We start from the raw sequence: 26,101 nt of genomic DNA, 5'->3' as shown, positions 1-26,101 counted from the left end.
TAATCTTCTAAGCATCGTATCTGCGAAAATATTCATCAATTTTACCCAGTTTTCGTCTCATTTGAGCAGAAAATTGAGCAGATCAGATTCCCATGTTTCGCTCGGCGACTCCGATTCAATACGCGTATATATCGACGAACAACGAATACGACGATTTTACATTTGCTCATTTGCACCCGTCTTTTGAAACCGACCACCCGCGATACACTAAGTTTACGGCCGATTCTTGTCGCGGTGGCGAAATATTTTTATTCTTTCAAATCAGTTCTATGATGTCAACATGCTAAATGATCGTCTCACTACTTCCACTGCGAGCTCCGGCACATGATTCGACGATTGACGACGGATATTTGTTCTAAAGCCGTTTCCTATCGGATTTCTTGGTTTTTCAGCGGGGTTTGGGTCTGGTCAATACAATTTTGATTAATTCTACTAAATGTTTACTTTTGTTGCTTCTTTTTTTCTCGTAAAATAGATTCTTACCGTTTCTATGGACACTGCGCCTACTCTCCCGCGCGTATCGTTTGTAATACGCAATAATTTTAACGCGCGCAAGGTGGTCGGTTTCAAAAGAGGTGGTCGATATGTGGTAGTCTCACCATACATACATTTCCTCCATCCATTTTGTTAATTGGGCAAAAAGCTCCCCTTGTATGTTGAAGAAGAGCTTTTTGAAGTGCTCCTCTACCGCTCTCCTTAAAAGTTCTAGGAGAGCTTTTTATTGCTCCCCTTATAATTATAAAACCGAGTCCCTGCAACACTCCCAAAAATTACAGACATCGCAGAAACGGACATAAAAAACACACTTAGTGTCAGTAGATTTCTTTCAAATTTCACCACAATGTAGTTGAAATGTTCTATTTCATTGTCTATCGCCAAGCGAAAGACAATGAAATCAAGATGGCGACGTAAACATGGTGGCAAGTTTTCCCCATCTTTTCTTAACATTTTTCTTGTTTTTTTAATAAATTCTTGTTTAAAAATGAAATCAGTATCGTACAAATGTCGGAAATGAAGTTGTATCCCATCATGTACATGATTTAGGGCTAGATCTTTTAGAAGGAAAGTAGAAATCTCAGGAGCGAAAGTTTCAGGTTTTTTGGCGGTACATGCAGATGAATGGGAAGGAATTCCTGGCTCCATTGAGTAACTCTCAACTTGAGAGTAAGCATACATTAGTAAATGATTTTACTCTCTAGGAGCCTCCCGGCTAGGTGCACGGTGGCCGTTCATTGCCGATGTCTGACAATGGGTGATTTCAAGTCCGATGTTGGCCTTGGTGTTGATGTTGCAATTTTGATTTCTTCCTCTAGCTCCAAAACTTATTCAGAGTTTGTAAAACTGATCCAGATCACATTATTGACATATCTCAACAATAAGTGAGTGACTTTTCAGGACCATGTTCATTTTATGTTGAGTGTTAAAATCGTGTAAAAATTTACCCAAAACTAAAGGCCACCGCACACCTTACGACCCGACTGGTCTGCGACTGGCTTGCGACTGGGTGAGGGGAAATGTGACATCACAGCTCTTGTCAGCTTGAGAGTAGCAGACCGGTCAGAGACAAGTCGCAAGGAAAATCGTAAGGATTTGACATGTCGAATCCTTATGACTGGATCGCAAGATCAATCCAACTTCCAGCCAATCAGACAGCAGAGTTGCACGATGCGTATACAACGCACATACGCAGTAGTAAGCGCATTTTCTCAGTTGCTATGGCAAAAAGCAAAAGGCGCATGCGTGAGTCGCAGATACAGTAGCAAGGTAGTCGAATCGCAAGGTGTGCGGTGTCGAGGCTTATGACCACCTTGCGATTCATCTCCCCTCACTCAGTCGCAGACTAGTCGGGTCGTAAGGTGTGCGGTGGCCTTAACACTTAAAGGAATGATCCGGGCTGAAAATATATCTAAATGAATAGAGTAAAATTCACAGAGAAAAATGCCGAAAATTTCATCAAAATCGCATGACAAATTACAAAGTTATTGAATTTTAAAATTTATCAATATTTTTTGTGAAAAAGGTTATATGCACATCGTCGTGAATATTCATTAGGTGGGCTGATGATGTTTTTTTTATTATGTTATTAGATGAAATCATAAATGTTTAATTTTTTCATACATGTGTAAATGATGTGTCCCCCTTGTGATGAAATAAGTTGCGGCAATGATTAACTAATGCACTTAATAAGTTGTCAATACAATTGTTTAAGTTCTTGGTAGAAAAATTTTGAACAAACCTAATTTCCTACATGTATAATAAAATACAAAAGAACAAGTGGGGATGTGACATCATCAGCCCACCTAATGAATACTGCGTACTCATAAAGACATGCCTAGAACTGTTTCACCGGAATAATGCAAAGCTTTAAAATTCAATAACTTTGTTATTTGTTATCCGATTTTGATCAAATTTTCAGCATTTTGGTTTGTGAATTTGACTCTATTTATTGAGATATAAATATTTCCAGCCTGGACCTTCCCTTTAAAGGTCAACCCTGAACTTGATTTCAAGTTCAGTGTTGACCTTTTCATGTTGGTGTTGGTCAATTTTTACACGATAACACCATCACCAAGTTCTTAAAATGAAGATTGTCCTACTCATTCAATGAACAAGGTTATGATATAACCTTGTTCTCTGTTACTACTCCCTGTGTGGTGAAATAAAGTTGGCAATGTTTGGCTTATTTTCTCTTTGGGGGGGGGGGGGGGGCAAATACTTGATTTTGTGACACTGTCAGTTTCCATTACAGCTATTTATCATATAACTTGGCTCTTAAGTAATCCTTGATTCTTCTTGTTAATTTTTCTGAATTAAAAACAGATTGAAAAATGACAATTTTTTTGCCATATTACTTTCCACCAATAGCGGGCGTACACAAAATATGCCAAAAATTCAAGTTTTTGAGCGCTCTGGTGAATACAAAAATTATTCCCAATAGTGACTAATGAAAAACATTGCAACTGTATGGGAATTAGTATTTTTGGTCACAAAAGTGATATCTTAATGATTGTTTGAAGTGTGTGCTGTGTACTGCATTGGCATACCATAGTCATACCTGTAGATTCCCCACAGGCAGGATGGTTGCAGTGAGCAAGTGGATGGTCCCAAAAAGTCACTCACTACACTAACCGTTAGTAAGTTGTTGAGATGTCAATAATGTGATCTAGATCAGTTTTTAGTTTTGGAGCTAGGGGAAGCAATCCAAATTTCATCACCAACACCGGACTTGAAATCACCCATTGTGGTCTTTCACACTACACCTAGATAGATCCTTGTCATTTGATTGGTTGTTTGATATCGATTAGACTGATAAATAGTATACAGTAGGTTGAAGGTAGGTAGTGTATCCCATTGCTGGACACCTTTATTTCAGTGCACTTTAAAAATGACAATTTTTTTAGAATTTACATGTATTCTAGAGGAAATACAATCAATACATATTCGCACTTGCTTTTCCAAATATTATTAAAATGAGGAATAGGGTAGAATTATTTGATACTACATAATTGGTAATTACCATTTACCAACTGTTTTCTTTGCATCTCACTTGCGCATACCCCTCCACGAAAAACAAATATTTTTGTGTGACAAATTACATCATGATTCCGGACAGGTGAAGATATTCTTGATTATAATGACGTAAGAAAGGATTTTGTGATTTTTTCTTCAAAAAGACTTCATATATCATATATGCGTAAATTCAAAATTTTGTTTGCTTTTGTTGATATCGAATCTTAAACCAAAAAGCTTCAGTCTCTGTATTTTGGTTGTTCAGCTGAACTGCGTTGGCTCCACTCACCAATACATGGACTGAAGAGATGTTGGCCCGTACGTAAAGACAATGTATTAGCAGTAACGTTAGATCTAACATTCCGCAGAAACCCGATCTTCGGATCGTTTTTTTTTTTCATACAATGTCACATTATAAAAAAAATTACATCCAACTTGACAATAAAATATATGAAATTGAAAAATATTGTACCTTAGACTGCAGTTACCGCTAATTCCTTTCAAATGATGATCAAAACAGTGTAGGATTGTTATTTTGTCATTTTCCTATTTATATTTCCTCTGACTTTTGCTTTCTTCATCTGTTTTACATTTCTGTTACGTCTAGACTTGAGTTGCATTTCTTTTCAGCACTGCCCTTTCAGTCTGATATTCAGTTTTCATTCATCCTTCTCGACATTGGATTCTTTTCCTCTGATTCTCTTTTGTCATTAAGGACTTCTCTAGTCAGGTGTTCCACTCATTCCATCCCTCACCTGACTCCTTAGTTTCTTTAATTTTATGCTATCATTACATGTAATCACCCAGACATCTTTTATCGCCTTCATCTTTTTTGTTTATATTATGAATTGGATTACTACATTTTAGTTGGGCTCTCCTATTTTATTTAATTTCATTGGTTAGCTGTAAGTTAATTCCTTAGTTTCTATAGCTACAAATTTGATGTCAGTTTCAGGTTACATGACCAAGGTCAAAGGTCATTTAGGGTCAATGAACTTAGACCTGTTGGGGGAATCAACCTCAAAATCTTAACCCAAGGTTAAGTTTTTGAAATGTCATCATAACTTCGAAAGTATATGGACCTAGTTCACAAAACGTCGATGCAAGGGTAATAGTGTAACACTGAAGATCCTGCCTGAGTCTCAGGTCACAGGATTAAGGTAAAAGGTCACTTATGGTCAACGAACTTTGGCCATGTTAGGGTTATTTGAGGAATTGTCATGATGATTTTAAAATTTTATGGATCTAGTTCATGAAACTTGGACATAAGAGCAACCATGTATCCCTGAATATCATGTGCGAGTTTCAGGTCACATTATCAAGGTCAAAGGTCACTTGAGAGTCGACGAACTTTGGCCATGTTGGGGTTGTTTTAGGAATTGTCATCATAACTTTGAATCTAGTTCATGAAACATGGACATATTAAAGAGCAATCAAGTTTCCTTGAACATCCTGTGCGAGTTTCAGGTCACATGACCAAGGTAAAAGGTCATTTAGGGTCAACAAACTTTGGTAATGTTGGGGGTATTTGTGGAATTGTCATCATAACTTTAACAGTCTATGGATCTAGTTCATGAAACTTGAACATGAGAGCAGCAGTGTATCCCTGAATACCCTGTATGCATTTCTGGAACATGGCCAAGGTCAATGAACTCTGGCCGTGTTGGGAGTATGTGTTGAATTGGCAAATAAAGGAAGTTTATGGATCTACATGTAGCTCATGAAACATCGACATAAGGATAATCAAGTATGAATGATTGTTTTGCACATGTCCTAGGTCACATGATCATGGTCAAAGGTAATTTTGGGTCAATTGGGCATAATATTTTATTATCATATTAGTGTTTTCTTCTGTGAATAATATTCATTAGCTTTTTGTCTCACCTTCATAGCAGAGTGAGACTATAGGCGCCGCTTTTCCGACTGCGGCGGCGACGTCAACACCAAATCTTAACCGAAGGTTAAGTTTTTGAAATGACAGCATAACTTAGAAAGTATATGGACCTAGTTCATGAAACTTGGCCATAAGGTTAATCAAGTATTACTGAACATCCTGCTTGAGTTTCATGTCACATGACCAATGTCAAAGGTCATTTAGGGTCAATGAACTTAGACCATGTTGGGGGAATCAACATCAAAATCTTAACCTAAGGTTAAGTTTTTGAAATGTCATAACTTAGAAAATATATGGACCTAGTTCATGAAACGTGGACATATGGTTAATCAAGTATCACTGAACATCCTGAATGAGTTTCACATCACATGACCAAGGTCAAAGGTCATTTAGGGTCAATGAACTTTGGCCAAATGGGGGTATCTGTTGAATTACCATCATAACTTTGAAAGTTTATGGATCTGATTCATGAAACTTGGACATAATAGTAATCAAGTATCACTGAAGATCTTGTGCAAGTTTCAGGTCACATGATTAAGGTCATTTAGGGTCAATGAACTTTGGCCAAATTGGGGGTATTTGTTGAATTACCATCATAACTTTGAAAGTATATTGGTCTAGTTTATAAAACTTGGACATAAGAGTAATCAAGTATCATTGAACATCATGTGCACATTTCAGGTCACATGACCAAGGTCAAAGGTCAATGAACTTTGGCCATAATGGGGGTATCTGTTGAATTACCATCATAACTTTGAAAGTTTATGGATCTGACTCATGAAACTTGGACATAAGAGTAATCAAGTATCACTGAACATCCTGTGCAAGTTTTAGGTCACATGTTCAAGGTCAAAGGTCATGTAAGGTCAATGAAGTTTGGCCATGTTGGGGGTATTTGTTGAATTACCATCATATCTCTGTAAGTGTATTGGTCTAGTTCATAAAACGTGGACATAAGAATAACCAAGTATCACTGAACATCTTGTGCGAGTTATAGTAGTTTTCAAAGTCAGCACTGCTGCTATATTGAATCGTGTGATGCAGGTGAGACCGCCAGAGGCATTCCACTTGTTTCAATGGAAGCACTGCTGCTATATCGCAATGCAGGCGAGACTGCCAGAGGCGTTCCACTTCTTTTTTGTCTCGCCTCCATAGCAGAGCGAGACTATAGGTGCCGCTTTTGCGGAGGCGGCGGCGGCGTCAACATCAAATCTTAACCTAAGGTTAAGTTTTGAAATTACATCATAACTTAGAAAGTATATGGACCTAGTTCATAAAACTTGGACATAAGGTTAATCAAGTATTACTGAACATCCTGCCTGAGTTTCAGGTCACATGACCAAGTTCTCATAATATGTTTGTCTGCATTCGTCAGTGGAAAATTTTCAGCTTGGCATATTGAATATGCAATGGGAAACTTTTCCATATTTCAGTTTTCATCAATTGGAGAATATTTCATATAAGTTACATGATAAAGGACATTGATTTGATGAAGTTTTTGTAAATTTACTTACCGATCATAAAAAAATCATATTTATTCGTTGTGAAAAGTTGAAACTTTAGTTTTGATCATTTTCTTATCATTTCTCCATTATGTTTTTTTTTTCTTTAAAAGTGGTATTTGAGCAATTCAGATTCTACTGAGTGGAATTAAATGAATTTAAGCTATACAGACAAAGATCAAATTCAGAGATCTCAAACTCATGACATGATTGAAAAGTACTTTTATTTAGAAATTCTTGTATTTATTCAAGATTTTTTTATTAAAGGGGAATCCAGCCTTGGTCATTGAGTGTTGTGTTGGAAAGTAGAAAAATAAATAAAATAGAATGGTGAAAGTTTAAAAGAAATCGGACAAGCAATAAGAACGTTATGGCTACTTTAAAATTGAGATCCCTAAGACTACATGTATGTAGATTTCAATTCGGCATCTGGGTAAGTAAATTATGACAAGGGGCAAGGACAACTTTCCCATACATTGTAAGCCATAATTATCAGGGATTCGTGTTTTTTAACTTCGTACCAACGACAGGAAATGCTTCTCTTGGCACATCTGTAAAACACTAAAACCTGGGAGCTTCTTGGGGCCCGTCCCCTGGACCCCTGCCAGGGCTTTACCCCTGGATTCCACCAGGGGCCCTAAAACAGGCCTCTAGACTTAACCCGTTGTGCAGCATTGTGGCCAGCCGCTTGCTAGAAATTTCAGATTGCATTTCGGATTTTTTCAGATATTGGAATCTTTACTAGTAGCATACAAAGTACTATTACTACTGCTATGGCCCTTTCTCTCTTGTTCTCTCTTGTAGATATGTCCGCAGCAACACTTCACGCTTTAGGATATATTGGCGATGTGCAAGACCTAGCTGTGGTGAAACAATAATTACAAATCGGTTTGACATTAATCATTCAAATCCTGATATTGATATTCAAAGACAACCTCTTGGGGATCACACACATGAATCCGATGATAACCAAATTAGTCGCCGACAATTTGTTGATGAAACTACTGCATTGATTAGAAGTGATCCAACTCTTACTATAAGGAGAGCATATGACATTGTTTCAGACAGACACCACCATTCACCAGATATACATGTACATGTACCTGCATTTAAAAGCATCAGAAGCCGGCTTCGACGAGCCCGTTTGGCACACCCATTTAGAATTTATCAACCAATACCTATGGCTAGTCAAATTACTGATGATCAAGGTGAAATAGAAAGCAGCGAACAAGTTGAGATTAGGTGAATATAGTTGAATGTAGGTGAATGTAGTTTGAGAATTGATGTTGAATGTTCTACATTTTTGTATTTAAAGAAGAAAGCCCAGCATTTTATTTGTGTTTACATGCAGCTGGATATTCTTGGATGTTTCTTTCACTCACACATAACCACATCAGTGTCATTAGGAAAAGAGATCTATTTTGAAGATAATGTAATGGTTTAAGGATGTTCCACAGTTATGTTTGTGCGCATCATATTTTACACTCTGTTCGCTGTCGTCACAATGGATGAACAGGTGTTTAATCAGCTGTAGGTACAAGCTGATTTTTCTCCTTATCTGCACCAATTGCAGATCCGATGTGTTATTTTATAAAGCCAATAAACTGGATTTATTCCATGGACCATTTCTTTTTTTAATTCAATTTCAAAATACTTTACTCTGTAGTGCTGCAAATTAAAGTATAATGTGCATGACCCCGTGTATGAATAAAAGGTAGAGTGGTTTGGAATTTTTCCTCACAATGAGAGAAAGCTTTTGGCATGTTTTGGGATGTTTTAAAAGGCACATATGCCCCCATAAAAAAGCTAATAGTTTGGAAACAAGCACATGAACCCATATTTATTAATGTTTTCACCTCTTAGGTAATCCTTGCTCTACAACTTTTGTCAAAGTTTGGTGAAAATGACATGGGTTTTGAATAAAGTGCAGCATTTCTTGTACTTTTCAAGTTTGTTATTGAAATTTCACATTTTTTTAGGTTGGGTTTTTGTTATCTTTTGTGCAATTTTTAAGAACTGAGAGTGCAGTTAGACTTAAAAGAGCAAACAAATGGCAATATGAATAGATTATCCATCTTTAGGATACAATTATTAATTATATTGCAAAATTTGATGAAATTTTCATGGATTTTGACTGAGTAATAGAGCTTTTGTCAGGTCTAAAAATGCCAAATTCTTTTGATTGCGCAAGTCTTAAGAACATTCATTTGGGTGAACTTTTGAAGCTCTACAGCAGAAAATCAAGTACATGGACCCATGTTATTTTGCATATTTGGAAGATTCAGACCTGTGCTATTATGTGCAAAGTATGAAATGACATGGATTTTCAGTGTTTGGGAGCAGAACTACGGAACCATTCACATTTTAGACGGTAATATACATGTAATATCAGACTTTTTCTTGTTTTCGGCACATTTGGGGCTGTTTCAGGCCAACTTGCAACACTTGAGACACTGATAGTTTGAAAACTAGCACATGCACCACAAATTTTTAGTGTTTTAACGTCTTTTATAAATTCCTCTGCAAATCCAGAGAGTATGATGAAAATGACATGGATTTTGAATGTTTGGGAGCAGAACTACGGAACCATTCTCATTTAGGACGGTATTATCAGACTTTTTTAATGTTTTCAACTCATAATAGGTGATTTTCAAGCCAACTCGCAACACTTTGGACACTGATAGTTAAAAAATGAGAACATGGACCCCATATTTTTTACTTCCCTACACCTTTCCAATGCATTCCTCTACAATTTGCCAAATTTGATGAAAATTACATGGATTTTGAATAAAGTGCAGCTTAAACTACTTTTTTAATTTTCGAGTTGATTCACGTCTTTTGAAGATTTTTTTTTTTAAGTTTATGCAGCATTTTTGTCAAACGAGGGTGTTGCTGACTCCAAAGAGATAAAGTTTTGCCAATTAAAATATATAATATCCTAGTTTGGTATCCAAAAATATTTACATATCCTGAAAGTTTGATAAAGTTTGATGCGATATCGACAGAGTAAAGATGATTTAAACTCATTTCGTGAATTTGTGGGATCTCATATGCTTTTCACATTGCATTTCTTTAACCCCATACTATCCTTAACCCCGGACTGTCCTTAACCCCATACTATATTTTTTTTTATTCACACTCATTTTTAAACCCCATACTATCTGCTTAGCCGGGGTTAACGCCTTAACTCCGGACTATCCCACAGCTCATGAATATTGATTATTTTACCATACACAATTACAGAGCGCGATTAACGTGCAATTTCGACTTCTGTGATTTGCTAATGCTTAGCCCCACTTTTCCTTAGCCCTGTTTCGTTTCACACTGCATCTCTTAGCACCGCTATTGTGGTGCTAGCACCACAATAATATGCTTTTCACACTGTACTTTTTTCCCTTAACCCCAGGAAATTGGTGGGGCTAAGGGGGGGCCTTAGCCCCACCAATTTCCCGGGGTTAAGCTTAGCCCACTTCGTTTTCACACTACGTTTTAGCAAAGTGGGCTAGCACGTTAAATAGTACGGTACTATCTGGCCCTGCAAAAAAGCAGGGTTAGCCGGCTTATTGTGGTGCTAGCACCACAATTGCGCTGCTAAGAGATGCAGTGTCAAACGAAACTGGTCTAAGGAAAAGTGGGGCTAAGCAATAGCCAATCACAGAAGTCGAAATTGCACGTTAATCACGCTCTGTATGGTAAAATAATCAATATTCATGAGCTGTGGGATAGTCCGGAGTTAAGGCGTTAACCCTGACTAAGCAGATAGTATGGGGTTAAGAAAGACAGTGTGAATAAAAAAAAAGATAGTATGGGGTTAAGGATAGTCCAGGGTTAAAAATAGTATGGGGTTAAGGAAATGCGATGTGAAAAGCATATTAGCTGGCTAACCCTGCTTTTTTGCAGGGCCAGATAGTACCGTACTATTTACCGTGCTAGCCCACTTTGCTAAAACGTAGTGTGAAAACGAAGTGGGCTTAGCTTAACCCCGGGAAATTGGTGGGGCTAAGACCCCCCCTTAGCCCCACCAATTTACTGGGGTTAAGGGAAAAAAGTGCAGTGTGAAAAGCATAAGAGAGGCATAATTCTCTTGATTGCGCAACATTTCATATCATTCAAATACGGCGACTTTGAAGCTTATAGAAAAAAAAATAAGCACATGAACCAATATTATTTTTTGCATTTTCATTATGCATAGATACCAAAATCACTCTCTGCAAAATTTGGTGAAAATGACAATATTATGACATGTACTTCATGTTAGCTGTGGAACATCCTTTAAGGGATGCTCCAGGCTGAAGATATTTATATTTTAATGAATAGAGTAAAATTAACAAAGCAATATGCTGAGAATTTGATAACGAGCTTATTGAAGTTTAAAGATTTGCAATTTTGCATCATTCCTTTGAAACAGTTCTTGGCATGTCTTCATGAATATTCATTAGGTGGGCTGATGATGTCATATCCCCATATTTTCTTTTGTACTTTATTATATGAAATTAGGTTTATTCAATATTTTTCTACCAAGAACTAAAACAATTGGATTGACAACTGATTTTGCATTAGTCATTTCTTGTTGGAACTTATTTCATCATGATGGAGACATACATGTATAATTTACACATAATTATAAAAAGTGAAACAATTATGATTTCATGTAATAACATAAGAAAAAAGAAATTGGGGATGTGATATCATCAGCCCACCTAATGAATATTCATGACGTCTGTTTTCACAAATTCAATAACTTTGTTATTTGTTATCCGATTTTGATGAAGTTTTCAGCATATTTAGATATAAATATCCTCAGCCCGGAGCATCCCTTTAATCAAATCAGAATTTATTTCAAGTATATCTCAAAAATCTACTTGTTCTTAACGTTTATGTTCCTCATTGGTTATGTCAATGGAGACATAGTCCCACAAACTACCACATAAACCATGCACTGATATGAAACTGCTCTTTTGTTATTTACCAATACAGTATAATCAAAATAATGTTTAGATAATTCATATTTCTTCTTTTTGTTTAACACTTCTTGAGACAGAATGGATAGTTTGAAGTTACTTGTGATGAATGCAAGACAAGTGGTTCAGGTTTGTAATGATGGAGAGACATGCCTTACTGGAGATAACATGAAAAGCCTGGCCATAATACAACAGAATGACACAGATGGTGTTGACATCGTAGTTGGAAGGTGATTAATGATAAACAGTATTAATCTTTAATTCAGCTAACAAATTCGTGTAGCCAGCAAATCTAGCAGAAAAAAGGCGTTGTTTTGGGATGATAATGTTAATCAGTTATTGTATAGCACAAATACATGACAAAATACCACTTTTCAGATTTAATTAAGTACATTTACATACTTATAAGCTATTACATTTCTGTCCTTATGAAAAACAACCCATTTTCAAAAATAATTTTCCAATTTTTAGCTCATCCGGCCCGAAGGGCCAGGCGAGCTTATGCCTCGGCGTCCGTCGTCCGTCCACAATTTCAAAATGCTTCTTCTTCGTCATTTCAAGTCCGATTTCAATTCTGTTTGCTTTATATAATAATAATAATATAGGGTATTTATATTGCGCACATATCCACCTTGTTAGGTGCTCAAGGCGCTCCTATATTACCCGGCTAAGCTAGGCGTTCATAGCGCACACAGCTTTTTAAGGAATTACTTCCTACCGGTACCCATTTACCTCACCTGGGTTGAGTGCAGCACATTGTGGATCAGTTTCTTGCCGAAGGAAATTACGCCATGGCTGGGATTCGAACCCACGACCTTCTGTTTCAAAGTCCGAAGACTAATCCACTGGGCCACAACGCTCCAGTTATTGTATAGCACAATTATATGATAGCACTAGGTGGGGGATTCAAAACTTCTACACAGAATTTTGAAACTCATTAAATATGCTAATTTATGCGCATTTTTTTAATTCACAAAAAATTCTTCTTTATTTGTTGACAGAGTTTGATTTTTTGCTTCCATCTGATATAGCATTATGAGGTTCACCAAACTTTTACACAGAATTTTGAAATTTTAACTAAAAAAAATTTCATGCTAATTTATGCAAAATAAATTTATTCGTATTTTTTCACATAAAATGCTTCTTTCTTTGCTGACTGATTTTGATTTGCTTTCTTCAATCTGATAGAGCTTCATTGGGTTCACCAAACTTCTACACAGAAGAGTAGAAAATTATTTATGCTAATTTATGCGAAATTTATACATCACAGAAAATGCCTCTTTATTTGTTGACCGAATTTCACAATGCTTCTTCTTCGTCATTTTAAGTCTGATTTCAATTCTGTTTGCTTTATATGATAGCATTAGGTGGGGAATACAAAACTTCTACACAGAATTTTGAAACTCATTAAAGGTCAAGACCACCCCAGAAAAATGTTAATTTGAATAAATAGGGAAAAATCAAACAAGCATTATGTTGAAAATTTCATTAAAATTTGATGTAAAATAAGAAAGTTATGACATTTTAAAGTTTCACGTATTTTTCACGAAACGGTGATATGCACAACTCAGTGACATGCAAATGAGACAGTCAATGATGTCCCTCACTCACTATTTCTTTTGTTTTTTATTGTTTGAATTATACAATATTTCATTTTTTACAGATTTGACAATAAGGACCAACTTGATTGAACCATATAGTATAAAACAATGCTAATTGCACATGTTCAGGGAGAAATCAATCATTGTTTCACACGACAACAGGGAGAAAATTTGAATATTTCATATAATAAAGTACATAAGAAATATTGAGTGAGTGTAGTCATCAGTTTCCTCATTTGCATGCCGACAAGGATGTGAATATAACTGTTTTGTGAAACTAAGCGAAACTTTAAAATGTCATAACTTTCTCATTTTACATCCGATTTTGATGAAGTTTCAGTGTTATGCTTGCTGGATTTTTCTCTTTTTATTTGAATCAACTTTTGTTGGGGTGGACTTGTTCTTTAAATATGCTAATTTATGCACATTTTCAAAATTCACAAATATTTGTTCTCCTTCGTTATTTGTTGACCAGTTTTGATTTTTTGCTTCCTTCTGGTAGCACTTCATGAGGTTCATCAAAGTTTTACACAGAATTTTGAACTTTTCACTAGAAAATTTTTTTTTGGTAATTTATGCGTATTTTAAAAATTCTCATAAAATGCTTCTTAAATTGATGACCGATTTTGATTTTATTTCTTCCATCTGGTAGAACTTCATGCATGAACTTCTACACAGAATTTTGAAATTTTCAGTAGAAAAATATTTATGCTAATTTATGCAAAATTTATTCATAAATCACAGAAAATGTCTCTTTTTTATTTGTTGACCGGTTTTGATTTTTGTACGCCTGCATAGCAGACATAGACGGCGGAAGCAGGGGGACTGTTGCACCCACAAATGTAATAACGCCCACAAATGTAATAACACTTTACCCACAAATGTAATAACGCCCACAAATGTAATAACACTTTACCCACAAATGTAATAATTTCACCCACAAATGTAATAATGCACTTTACCCACAAATGTAATAATTTTTGATCGCCCACAAATGTAATAATGACTTTACCCACAAATGTAATAAATTTGAAGGGATTTTTGGCGAATCCGTTCTAAACTAAAATCCTGTAGTAATGCGTTCATATAGCACAAAAGTGCAGTCTTTTTCCAGACCCGGTTAATTAAACATTATAGTACAAGTCCAAAGTCTTTTTCCAGACCCGGTTGTTTCAAAATTATAATATACGTCCAAAGTCTTTTTTCCAGACCCGGTTGTTTCAAAAATTGTAATATAAATCCAAAGTCTTTTTTCCAGACCAGGTTGTTTCAAAAATTATAATATAAGTCCAAAGTCTTTTTTCAGACCCGGTTGTTTCAAAAATTATAATATAAGTCCAAAGTCTTTTTTCCAGACCCGGTTGTTTAAAAAATTATAATATATGTCCAAAGTCTTTTTTCCAGACCCAGTTGTTTAAAAAATTATAATATAAGTCCAAAGTCTTTTTTCCAGACCCGGTTGATTCAAAAATTATAATATAAGTCCAAAGTCTTTTTTTCAGACCCGGTTAATTCAAAAGTTATAATGCAGGTCCAAAGTCTTCCAGACTCGGTTGTTTCAAAAATTATAATATAAGTCCATACTAAGATGCGATAATGATATTCCAGTGGAATAAAAATGAGAATCGAGCTTAGTCTTTTCTCCAGACCCACTTAATTAAAACTAGTGGAATTAATGTCTTTGTTGTTGTTTCAACTTATACGGCGTATATTGTGAATATATGCACTAAGAGTAAATTGAGAATCAAGCGTAGTCTTTTCTCCAGACCTGGTTACTTAAAACTAGAAACTAAACCCTATAGCAATGCGTTCATATAGCACAAAAGTGCAAAGTCTTTTTTCCAGACCCGGATAATTAAACAATTACAATATAAGTCCAAAGTCTTTTTTTCAGACCCGGTTAATTCAAAAATTATAATGCAAGTCCAAAGTCTTTTTTCCAGACCCGGTTGTTTCAAAAATTTTAATATAAGTCCAAAGTCTTTTTCCAGACCCGGTTATTTCAAAAATTATAATATAAGTACAAACTAAGTTACGTTAATGGTATTCCAGAAAAAAAATAGAATCGAGCTTAGTCTTTTCTCCAGACCCAGTTAATTAAAACTGGTGGAATTAATGTCTTTGTTGTTGTTTCAACTTATACGGTGTATATTGTGAATATATGCGCTAAGAGTAAATTGAGAATCAAGCATAGTCTTTTCTCCAGACCCGGTTACTTAAAACTAAAAACTAAACCCTATAGCAATGCGTTCATATAGCACAAAAGTGCAAAGTCTTTTTTCCAGACCCGGATAATTAAACAATTATAATATAAGTCCAAAGTCTTTCCTCCAGACTCGGCTATTAAAAAATGAATAAAAAACTTCAAATCTAAGACCAATTTTCCAAAGTTTCACCCAGTGAAAAATATATGTCTTTACCCCACACCCAGTTTTTTTAATAATACTACGACCCCTACAAAACATTGTAATAATGCATGGGTAAAGCAAACATCCTTCCTCCAGACTTAGTTATTTCTTGAAAAAATAAAATAGTTTTTACAAATATTCTAAAACGAATACCCAATAATCTAATTACTGTGGAATAACGTGAAGACCGATTGTCGAAGATCGACTTTTTTCCAGACACAATTACTTCAAGAATAAAAAATCAATAAAACCCAACCCCCAAAAACGATTCTTAGAACCAACAATCCTCAAATTAAGACCATGCATGTAGAAAAGAACATGTTTAGAGCGTTGTCTTTATTCCAGACCCAGTTATCTAAAAATGATTTAAACAATCTTAAAAACAAAACACTTTGTCATATTCTTATTCTTGTGGAATAACACGAGTATTATGCTTAGTCTTTCGTCTAGACCCGGTTATTTAAAAGATAAAACAAATATTGATAAAAAAATCACAGCTAATTATAAGGCCAGTCTTCAAAATTAAACCCACTTAAAATGCTTGGGCTTAGAGTGTTGTCTTTACCCCTCACCCAGTTCTCTTTAAAATACAAATTAAGCGAAACATTAATCTTAAAACGTAGACCCCAGCATCTTCCAAACTATAAAACCCTTGTGATAACGCATACTTAATTTGACCAGACCAGTTTATTAAAAAAAAACAGAACAAAAAAAATTAACCCTCTTCCAGCCTAACATCCTGTAATAAATGATGTAATTAAACATTCATTTTTTCTCCCAGGCAAAGAAATTTATAATAAAAAAACAACATCAAAACTTAGGACCCGGGGAGCATTTCATGAAAGGAGTTGTTGACTGACGTTTTATCCGACACTGGTAGCACTGCTTTTTAGCCAATCAACATCAAGAACAGTTGTCAGATCTGACAACTTGTCGGACATAAATGTTGATGAAATACTCCCCCAATCATCTTATTCATGTTGAACAGGCACAAGAATATGATTGAGTCTTAGTTATGAGGATTTCATTTATCTTATTTTTGAAATGACAAGGTCTGGAATAAAGAAAACTTTTATTTATTGAAGGTTCTCAATTTGAAGGATAGTTGGGCCTTAGATTCTGTTATTCTTTTTTAATGATTTTGGTTATTTTGAAATAATTGGGTCTGGAGGAAAGACTACACCATATTTATTTATTTTATAACCACAAAACGACAAATTGATCATAGGCGTAAATATTCATATCTGAATGACACGCGCCTCAAAACCCAAGATAACAACAACAACAACAACAGTTATTCAATGTTAATAATTGCAGGGTCTTTGTTTTGTTGTTGTTGTTGTGTTTTGAATGATTTTTATAACTGAGTCTGGGGGGAAAACTACGCTATATTTCCATGTTTTTCAACATAAAGAGGATCGTGGGTCTTTGTTTGCTTTTTTATTATTACTAATATATTATTAACATTATTCATTTGTTATTTGAAAGATCTGGGTCTGGAGGAAAGACTACGCTATATTTCCATTTTATTCAACATAAATAGGATCGTGGGTCTTTGTTTGCTTTTTTATTATTACTAATATATTATTAACATTATTCATTTGTTATTTGAAAGATCTGGGTCTGGAGGAAAGACTACGCTATATTTCCATTTTATTCAACATAAATAGGATCGTGGGTCTTTGTTTGCTTTTTTATTATTACTAATATATTATTATTATTATTATTCATTTGTTATTTGAAAGATCTGGGTCTGGAGGAAAGACAACGCTATATTTCCATGTTATTCAACATAAATACGATCGTGGGTCTTTGTTTTTTTTTCATTATTACTAATTTATTATTATTATCATTATTATTATTCATATGTTATTTGAAAGATCTGGGTCTGGATGAAAGACTACGCTATATTTCCATGTTATTTAACATTTACAAGAGAGTTGGGGTCTTTGTTACTTTTCCACCAGTTTTAATTAACTGGGTCTGGAGAAAAGACTAAGCTCGATTCTCATTTTATTTTATATACTAGAATATCATTATTGTATCTTAGTTTGGAAAATACCGGGTCTGGAAAAAGACTTTGGACGTATATTATAATTTTTGAAACAACCGGGTCTGGAAAAAGACTTTGGACTTATATTTTAATTTTTTAATCAACCGGGTCTGAAGAAAAAGACTTTGGACTTGCATTATAATTTTTTAATTAACCGGGTCTGGAAAAAAGACTTTAGATGTATATTATAATTTTTGAAACAACCGGGTCTGGAAAAGACTTTGGACTTATATTGTAATTTTTTAATCAACCGGGTCTGAAAAAAAAGACTTTGGACTTGCATTATAATTTTTTAATTAACCGGGTCAGGAAAAAAGACTTTGGACTTATATTATAATTTTTGAAACAACTGGGTCTGGAAAAAAAACTTTAGACGTATATTATAATTTTTGAAACAACCGGGTCTGGAAAAAAGACTTTGGATTTGCATTATAATTTTTGAATTAACCGGGTCTGGAAAAAAGACTTTGGACGTATATTATAATTTTGAAACAACCGGGTCTGGAAAAAGACTTTGGAATTGTACTATAATGTTTTATTAACCGGGTCTGGAAAAAAGACTTTGCACTTTTGTGCTATATGAACGCATTACTATAGGATTTTAGTTTAGAACAGATTCGCCAAAAATCCCTTCAAATTTATTACATTTGTGGGTAAAGTCATTATTACATTTGTGGGCGATCAAAAATTATTACATTTGTGGGTAAAGTGCATTATTACATTTGTGGGTGAAATTATTACATTTGTGGGTAAAGTGTTATTACATTTGTGGGCGTTATTACATTTGTGGGTAAAGTGTTATTACATTTGTGGGCGTTATTACATTTGTGGGCGATTATTACATTTGTGGGTGTAACAGGGACGAGGGGGGGTGATAACCTTTTTTTTTTCCTTGTCAATTTTGTTTCCTACTTCCCCCAGCTAAATTCAGGTGGACCCCCCCTAAATTTTTTGGCTTCCGCCGCCAATAATAGCAGAGCAAGACTAAAGGCGCCGCTTTTCCGACGGCGGAGTCGTCAAAATTGAAATCTTAACCAAGGTTGAATTTTTGAAATGTCAACTTCTAAAGTACATGGACCTAGTTCATGAAACTTTGACATAAGCTTGATAGTGTATCACTGAAGATTCTGTTAGAGTTTCAGGTCACATGACCAAGGTCAAAGGTCACTTACGGTCAACAAACTGTGACCGTGTTGGGGATATTTGTGGAATTGTCATAACTTTGACATTTTATGGATTTAGTTCATGAAACTTGGACATAAAGAGCAATTAAGTATCCCTGAACATCCTGTGAAAGTTTCAGGTCACCTGACCTAGGTCAAATGTCATTTAGGGTCAGCAAATTTCGATAATGTTGGGGGTATTTGTGGAAATGTCATAACTTTAAAGTTTATAGATCTAGTTCATGAAACTTGGAACATAAGAGTAACCATGTATCCCTGAATATCTTGAGCTTCTTTCTGGTCACATGACCAAAATCAAAGGTCATTTAGGGTCAGTGAAATTTGGCCGTGTTGGGGGTATTTGTTGCATTGGCATCATAACTTAAAAATTTATGGATCTTCACATATAGTTCATGAAACATAGACATAAGGGTAATCAAGTATGAACGATTGTTTTGCACATGCCTTAGGCCACATGATCATGGTCAAAGGTCATGTTGGGTCAATGGACATAGTATTTTATTATCATATGAGTACTTTCTTTTGTGAATAATTATTTAATAGCTGTTTTCAAAGTCAGCACTGCTGCTATATCGAATCGCGTAATGCAGGCGAGACTGCCAGAGGCGTTCCACTTGTTTTTTTCTTCCATCTGGTAGAGCTGCATGATGTTCACCAAACTTGTTCACAAAATTTTGAAATTTTTTTTTCTCCTTATTTGTTGATCAATTTCAACACAGATTTTGAAACTCATTAAATATGCTAATTTATTCATATATTTTCAAATCTCACAAAAAATGCTTATTTATGTGTTGATTGATGTGATTATTTTTGTTCCTTCCGAGAGCTACATGAGGTTCACCAAGGTTCTGCACAGAGTTTAGAAATTTTGACAAGAAAATGATTTTTGCTAATTTATACGAAATTTATTCATAGATCACAAAAAACGGTTCTATGTCATTTCTTCATCAATTTCAATTCTGTTTCCCCTATCTATGTCACCAATTCACTACAATGTCAACTGGACTAATTTTCGTTGCGAGATGATTAATCCGATTAATGGAGGAAAGTGTCTCAAAGCGATTGTTATTGGCTTTTTATAATGCACCTAAGAACTGATGATTGATGAAAAGCAATCAATTGCCCCCAAAATAATAATTTATCATTACTAGGATTGATTTTTTTTCATACCTCCACACACAATATGTGCACCATCTCCCTAGCACTTAATTTTTATTTAACAACACTGTAATGTATGGCAATTATGTTTGATCAAATTAACTCTAACCTAAGTATTTTTTTTTGCCATTCTTTTGGTAACAGAGATGGGAATATCATAGCAATTGATCACAGCAGTGTTATCCAGAGTCAATATGGAACATGTGAATTTGATGAGGTTCTTGATGCTACTAATATGTGTGTAATTCCAGGTGAGTTACGGTGGATGGATCCAGCATAGTTGTGCAGGTGTAGCGGTGACACGACATTTGCTCCTGTGACAATAGCTCCGGTCTTAATATCTCAGGGGGCATAGGGTTAGAGTTAGGATTGTGATAGAGTTTTTGGGTCAGAATAATGTTAAGATAAGGATTAGGGTTTATTTAGTTTTGGAAGTAAGGTTTTAAGTTTGACTTTATGTGCAGATTTTCTATCGGAGCAATTGTCGTTGGAGAAAATGTCATGAAACCGGTGTAGCAGGATTTCATTTGGCTAGGGAGTGTCACAGGCCCAATTCATAAGCAAACAACAAAATACTATAGGAGAAAAGGTGATTGCCTGAGTAGGGAAGGCGGGTTAGTTGAGCATAGGGGCAAGTTAAGCCACCTGCCCCAGGACAATAATGAATGAGTCAGACATTGTGGTGGTGTCATGTATTGATGACCCATTGCATAACCCCTAACCCCACCACATTGTTTTCAACTTTGAAGCAAAAAGTACTTTTTTAGAGGGAAAAATACAAATTTCAGCCAAAAAAGTAAAAAAGGGTGTGAAATAAATAAGTGCTTTTTATCCACACACGTCTTTAAATATAATAAAGACATAAGAACAACATTGTTAGTCCAGGTATGGATTTCATTCTTGTCATAGTCTTTTACATGATGGATCCATAAGAAATGTGTGAATGCAAAATTACATTTAGTTTGGACTGGGGTAAGTTGAGCCAGCCAACATGGGGCAAGTTGAGCCATGGTAATTCTTATGGTAATGTTTCTATTAAAAAAAAAAAAATTAATAAGCCATCGATATGCATGCAGAAAGGAGCAAATTTACATTACTGATCTTTTCCTTTAAGAGGATGTATTTATAGATATATTTGTAGATAATTAGCAAGTGAAAAGACTTTAAATAAAAAATTGACATGCTGGTTCTTCCCCCATACATTTTGTACATAGTTTTTGTGGCTCAACTTACCCCACAGATGGGGAAAGTTGAGCCATTTGACATCTCTTTTTTCAAAGGTGACAATGACTTTCAGTGTGGGGGTAGGAAGTTATACATAGGTGAAAAATATTTCAGAAGAATTAAATTTTAGGGCAAGATTATTTATCATATCAATTTTAACATGCAAAAAGCAAAAAGTGTCACAACTTACCCTGCCTTCCCTTACTGTTCACACAACAAATTATGATGTAGAAAATGGACTGGAATTGCTTCAATATTTTCAATTCAATTCAATTTATTAATTAGATTAAAATCATGTGAGTAGATATATACAATGTGAGGATCAAACACCCTGGAAAGGCAGTTGCTTAAAAAAAGGGGATCCATTTTAGTGATACAAATGCAAATACAGTTTTAATGAAAACAACGAGTTATAGTGGGTATATTACTCAAAACAAGTTACGATACTTACAGTACATGACAAAACAAAAAATATTACAACTCAATTGAATGATTACAAATCGTTTATAATAATTTCAACATAGTTCATATCCATGAATAATATAAATATTTTTTCAGGAAAAAAAATAATTCAAAAAAAATTAAAGTTCTTAGCTGGTTTCAATCGATTGGAGCCCATTCAAGAATACGACTTGCTCAGAGAATGCAAACAAATTGGCCCAAATTCACAAAGGTGGTTTTGAAAACCCACGGTTGAGTCCATGGTTTATGCAGATTTCCTGTATAAATTACGCTTATTTTACCGCGTATGATGAAAAATGTCCAATGCTGATGCGCGCTTTTGCCACAGTGCGCCAAATTGACACCTGTTGCCGTGGTTATCCATGCTATTTTATTAATGAGTCCACTGTTTTTCGGGCCAATGGCTCATCGTGGTGACGTCACAATGGAGGACGATTCCCAAAACTTCTGCCTGTCCATAGTTCTGGCAAGCACCCTCAGTACAGCTTTTCTGTTTCCTCTTCAGAGTTATAATCTCTAAACACCCTACAACAAAAATTAACCTGAAACCACACTTCTCCTATACTGATCCAATTAAGAATTTAAGGAATGAATTTTTGTCTCATCTGCATAGCAGAGTGAGATTATAGGCGCCGCTTTTCTGGCAGCGACGGCGTCAACACCAAATCTTAACCGAAGGTCAATTTTTGTCTCGCCTGCATAGCAGAGCGAGACTATAGGCGCCGCTTTTCCGACGGCGGCGGCGGCGGCGTCAACATCAAATCTTAACCTAAGGTTAAGTTTTTTAAATGACATCATAACTTAGAAAGTATATGGACCTAGATCATGAAACTTGGACATAAGGTTAATAAAGTATTACTGAACATCCTGCCTGAGTTTCAGGTCACATGACCAAGGTCAAAGGTCATTTAGGGTCAATGAACTTAGACCATGTTGGGAAAATTATTTTCAAAATCTTAACCGAAGGTTAAGTTTTTGAAATGACATCATAACTTAGAAAGTATATGGACCTAGTTCATGAAACTTGGGCATAAGGTTAATCAAGTATTAGTGGACATCCTGCTCGAGTTTCAGGTCACGTGACCAAGGTCAAAGGTCATTTAGGGTCAATGAACTTTGGTCAAGTTGGGGGTATTTGTTGAATTACTATCATAACTTTGAAAATATATGGATCTAGTCCATGAAACTTGGACATAAGGTTAATCAAGTATTAGTGAACATCCTGCTTGAGTTTCAGGTCACATGACCAAGGTCAAAGGTCATTTAGGGTCAATGAACTTTGGCCAAGTTGGGGGTATTTGTTGAATTACCATCATAACTTTGAAAATTTATGGATCTAGTTTATGAAACTTGGACATTAGGTTAATCAAGTACCACTGAATATCCTGTGCGAGTTTCAGGTCACATGACTATGGTCAATGGTCATTTAAGGTCAATGAACTTTGGCCGTGTTGGGGGTATTTGTTAAATTACCATCCTAACTGAAAGTTTATGGATCTAGTTCATAAAACTTGGACATAAGAGTAATCAAGTATCACTGAACATCCTGTACGAGTTTCAGGTCACATGACTATGGTCAAAGGTCATTAAAGGTCAATGAACTTTGGCCGTGTTGGGGGTATTTGTTGAATTACCATCCTAACTCTGAAAGTTTATGGATCTAGTTCATAAAACTTGGGATATAAGAGTAATCAAGCATCACTGAGCATCCCCTGTGAGTTTCAGGTCACAAAACCAAGTCAAAGGTCAGTTAAGGTCAATAAACTTAGGCCATGTTGGGGTAATTGTTGAAGTGCCATCATAACTTTGAAAGTTTATGGATAGAGTGAATGAAATGTGGACATGGGTGTAGTTGACAGTCTTAAGTCTCTGTTCAAATGTAATTTATGGTCAATGAACGTGGTATTATGTCATTATATGAATGATGTTTTTTTTAATGATTATTTTATAGTAGTTTTCAAAGTTAGCACTGCTGCTATATTAAATTGCGTAATGCAGGCGAGACTGCCAGAGGCGTTCCACTTGTTTGAAATGATAGCATAACTTAGTATATGGACCTAGTTCATGAAACTTGGACATAAGGTTAATCAAGTATTACTGAACATCCTGCCCGAGTTTCAAGTCACATGACCAAGGTCAAAGGTCATTTAGGGTCAATGAACTTTGGCTAAGTTTGGGGTTGAATTACCATCATAACTTTGAAAGTTTATGGATCTGATTCATGAAACTTGGACATGAGTAATCCAGTATCATTAACATCCTGTGCGAGTTTCAGGTCACATGACCAATGTCAAAGGTCAATGGACTTTGGCCATGTTGGGGGTATTTGTTGAATAACCATCTGTCAGAAGCTTATTCAAACTCCCCTTAGCCTATTTGGTTGAGTAACTCCTTAATTTGTTTATGAATAGACCAAACCTAACTGATAGAGTAGGCAACCCCTCACTGAGTTTGATAGCTATTGTGTGTGTGCAGTGCATAGGGCAATGCACATGAGGGTGACCAGATTTCACAAAATGAAATACGGGACAATCAACAAAAAACAGATCAACAAAGAAGGCTACACAGTGTTAGACTTGTGAAAAAAAATATAAAGAATTGGAAGGGAGGGTGAACGAAAGAATGAAGGAAAGAAAAAAAAGACGAAAGAAAATATATGAATGAGAAGAAAGAAAAAAATGAAGGAGAAATGAAGGAAAAAATAGAATACAAGAAATTTAGAATAAAAAAGGATGAAAGAAAGAATAAAAGAGAGAAAAAAAGTTTCCGTTATTCTTTGAATTGAATATAGAAAGAAAGAAAAAAAAGGAAGGGAAGATGAATAAATGTGTGAAAGACAAAATAAAGGTGAGAAAGAAAAAAAAAATAAAAAGGGGGAGGAAAGAAAGACTGACGGAAAGAAAAATGTATCCTTCATTCTTTGAAGAAAGAAACAAACAAAGAAAGAAGAAAAACAGGAAGGGATGAAGGAAGGAAGGGAGGGAGGATGGGAGGGAGGGAAAGAAAGAAAGAATAAGGGAAAAGAATTAGAAGGAAAATAATATAAAAAATAAAAAAAGAATGGAAAGAGAGAAAGAACGAAAAGAAAAAGGAAAGGAAGGGAGAAGGAAGCAAAAAAAAATTAAGGAAAGAAAGATTGAAGGAAATAAAAATAAGGAAATTTGATAAAGAAGGCAGGTAAAAGACAGAAGGAAAAGAAGAAAAATGAACAGAGAGAGAAAGAGCATCAGGAAAGAGAGATAGGAAATAAAGATAGATGGAACAAAAAAGGCAAGCAGGAAGCATAGAAGGATGAAGAAAGAAAGGATTGAAAAAAGTTCAAACTTCAAGCAAACAAAAACAATCCAATCATCTAGCAAAAATCATAATGATATTTGGTGTTTTTAAAATATATTCTTAGAGTTTAAAAAACTAAAACGTTTTAGAAATGAATAAAATTTTAAAGTGAAACATTGTCAACTTAAAAATTAGATGAAACATCGCGGCATCATACACAACAAGACTCAAAACGAAAGGTGAAACAACTAGATTTAGTTATGAAAACTCAATAACTTGTTCCTCCAATTACATCTCCAAATCAGTAATCTGAGAATCCATAATTATAATTATACAAATTTCCTGCCGATTTTGTCATTATTTTGGTGGAAATACTGTTTATCATGTCATTGTTTGCACCATTGAGAATCTGCTCCAATCCTACATGCCTAGCTAGTAGCCTGCCACACACAGCAAGAAAATCACTGCAGAACTTGCAAAAGTTTAGTTATTGATTTTATTGTTGTCTCTGCTTTGTCATCTGTTGTTTATTTGATGAAAATTCATCACTTTTAAATGTATTAACTATATTTTGTTCAATATTCTGAAATACGAAACAAATGGGCATCTCGGGAAGGGTTTGTCGGGATGCCGGGCGGCCGTCAGATGGTAAAACGGTCGAACTCGAAAATTTGACTTTTTGAGGTAAATTCACTTTCCTTGTAATGTGAGGGTGCTCTTTCCAATGGTGTTATCGAGAAAATCCCATCATGTCTTGATTTAGAGATAAATTCTGCTACATGTATCTTGGTACTTTTTGTCTCGCCCACCAGAGGTGAAGGCGAGACTTAGGGATCCAAATGTCGTCCGTCGTCCGTCCGTCACAAAC

At 35.2% G+C, this 26,101-nt stretch overlaps 1 long non-coding RNA gene across 1 annotated transcript; it reads left to right on the top strand.

Annotated features, from left to right (window-relative positions):
- The first annotated feature begins 7,712 nt into the window (after positions 1–7,712).
- On the top strand, positions 7,713–24,804 carry LOC129256677 (uncharacterized). The gene is made up of 3 exons (XR_010293207.1): positions 7,713–8,148; positions 11,948–12,097; positions 20,416–24,804. It is a non-coding gene; the product is annotated as an uncharacterized LOC129256677 (long non-coding RNA).
- The last annotated feature ends 1,297 nt before the right edge of the window (positions 24,805–26,101 follow it).

The sequence above is a fragment of the Lytechinus pictus genome, chromosome 3 (genome assembly GCF_037042905.1).
Source record: "Lytechinus pictus isolate F3 Inbred chromosome 3, Lp3.0, whole genome shotgun sequence".
Lineage (NCBI taxonomy): Eukaryota > Metazoa > Echinodermata > Echinoidea > Temnopleuroida > Toxopneustidae > Lytechinus > Lytechinus pictus.
The sequence above is the reverse complement of the archived record's forward strand: the minus strand, read 5'-3'. Positions and strand labels throughout refer to the sequence as shown.